Source organism: Balaenoptera acutorostrata, chromosome 18 (genome assembly GCF_949987535.1).
Source record: "Balaenoptera acutorostrata chromosome 18, mBalAcu1.1, whole genome shotgun sequence".
NCBI classification, from domain to species: domain Eukaryota; kingdom Metazoa; phylum Chordata; class Mammalia; order Artiodactyla; family Balaenopteridae; genus Balaenoptera; species Balaenoptera acutorostrata.
The window spans coordinates 67,149,648-67,152,518 of record NC_080081.1 but is presented as its reverse complement, the minus strand read 5'-3'; positions in this window follow the sequence as shown (position 1 = coordinate 67,152,518).

Genomic DNA, 2,871 nt, shown 5'->3' with positions numbered 1-2,871 from the left:
AGTCTTGTAAAAGAAATTAGACCTATTCCTAAATAGCTGTAAAGCTGGGATAGCTAAGGTAAATGCTTGAGGAAGATATAAAAAATATGTTATGGCAGCATGGGGAAGTTAAGAGCAGAATGCTACTACATGTTAGCATTCTGCTGGGCTATTTTCAATTCATTATCTAATTTAATCTTCTCAGTTACTTAGGGAAGTAGTAGTAGTACCAGGAAAACTGAAGCTCAGAAAGCTTAAATAATTGGCCCATAACTGAAAAATGGCAAGACAAGGTTAACTTTCTCTCTCTGTATAATTACAAAGTCCATGCTCTTTCCTCTGTGCCACATCCTATTTAGTTGAGACATTCTTGAAATAAAGGATTAGTTTATCTTTTAAATGCGAAGATGATTCCTTGCTTTGTGCTTTTATGTTCAGTGTGTCGATTATTTAAACATCTTTGATTCTCCTCTGTCTTCCAATCTTACAAAAGGCTACTACATTACTACAGTGACTATATTAGTACAAGATTTACTATATTAGGTAACATAAGACCTAGGTTCTGTTTCCAAGTTTGAGCTTGGACAAGTCATGAGATTATTGTGCCCCTACTTATTCACTATATAGTTGAGAGTTTGGACTAGGTGACTTTTAAGATTTTTCTCTAGCTCTGAAATTTCTCTATTAACTCTAAGTTAATTCATTTTTTGAATTTATTCTCCCAATGGAGGGAAAACATGTGGTTCTCCCAAGAACTTTTCTTTCGCTATAATAAAAGATCATTAACTCAAATAACATGATTTTTTTGTTCTTTTATTTTATTGGAGTATAATTGCTTTACAATGTTGTGTTAGTTTCTGCTGTACAATGAAGTGAATCAGCTATATGTATACATATATCCCCATATCCCCTCCCTCTTAGACCTCCCACCTACCCATCTAGGTCATCATAGAGCACAGAGCTGAGCTCCCTGTGCTATACTGCAGGTTCCCACTAGCTATCTATTTTACACATGGTGGTGAATTTATGTCAAATCTAACCTCCCAATGTATTTAACTTGGAAATTATGGTGATGAAGGATTCAAAATGTTAACTCAAAATGCCATACACACACAAAAAAATACCATACATAAGATTTGTTAATTTTTTCTACTAAAATGTAATTTTTAAATCTTCAATATTAATAACAATTTTGACAAAGTGAGTCCTAAATATTTATGTATATATTACTAAAAAGTGGAAGGAAAGACAAATGTCCACAATCCAAGTTCGACATGAATTAGTAAAGACTCTGACGCCTACAGTAATAAATTTCAGGTCTGAAGATATTCTGTCTCTGGTCCATAATGACTTCGGCCCAGTCATTACAAGTGCTATTTTACTATCTTCACATTAAAAAAAGTGACATCTCAAGATGGATAAGAGAAAGGCATTAACACTAGAATTCTCACTTACATTATCAGAACTAGTCCTCCTCTCCCCTTCTGCTATACGTTGCTAAAAGGCCAGCTTTGGAGTATGAATTCTCACACTCCCACGTTACTCCTTCCAGCGAAGTTACAGAAATGACAAGCAACACATGAAAACATTTGACAGCTTAATATCTGTGCCTCACATTTCAGTGTCTCCTTTGATGCTGTAAGAAAAGCTGGTGGCTCTACATGAGAGAGCAAGATTGGGAGGTATGTGTTTCGAACCTAACTATATCACAGTGTGATCACCTTACCTGAATTTTCGGTTCTTTCTAAACTAGAAAAACTCCAATTGTCACAAAGTACAGTCTGAAATAAATTATTAAAGGAGGTACCCATATTGTGTTAGTAGTGAATTTAATCTAAATCTTAAATCTCTACCATAAAATTATTCTGTAACGAATTAGGAGTTTGAAGTAAAGCATACAAAATAAATTTTTGCTCTACTTGAAAGCATTTAGAAGTTATCTGAAGTATTATCTTCAGTTCCAAGCATTGCACTTTAAGAAGAAAATGGTTCAATAGAAATATAACTCAGAGAAAATCACCAGGTTGGTGAAGGAACATGAGATCACAGGATATCAAGAACTGCTGAAGTAATTGGGGGGGTTATCTTAGGAAAAATGAATATTCAGGAGGGAGACGATGATTATAGTCAAGTATCATTTGAAAAGGATTGTATTTGCCTAATAAGACACTAAGATTTAAAATAAACCCAATGGATAAAAATTCCAGGTAGGAAAAGAAAAGAAAGAAGAACTAAATTTTGGATACCTTGAAAAAGAAAGGGCTTCCTTGGAAGGTTATATAGTAATATATTCCCTATAACTAGAGAAGTTCAAAGAGCCACAGTGACCTGGTGGATTCTGACCCTGAATGAGTGGGCCAGATGACCACTGGGGTCATTTGCAAGTAGAGATTCTGTGGTTCTCTTATTCTATGAAAACAGAGTTTTTAGAAAAGTGATAAAAAGCTTCTAAATAATGTGTTCCAAGCATAGAAACAAGTAAAAATTTATTATTCAATTATAAAATGTTTCTTTTTTCATTCTCTGAAAAAATATAATTCCAATTGATTTTTCACTCATTTTCAAGGATCCAAGGAACATGATAAGTAAACACATTACTAAAAATAAAATATTCATTCCCAGTTTTGTCAACTCTTTATGAAACTGAACTAAAACAGTACCTGGAGATGAAGCTTTCATCCAGTGAGATTTTACAGGGCAAGCAAAAGAGCAAGCAGCAGGACAGTAGGAATAGTATTTAAATAAGCGAAAAAATTTGTAAATAGAGAGTAGTGATGTTTGTACAACATTGTAAATGTAATTAATGCCATTGAATTGTACACCTAAAAATGGTTTTGATGGCAAATTTTACACTGTATATATTTTACCACAATAAATATAAAGGCAGTGATT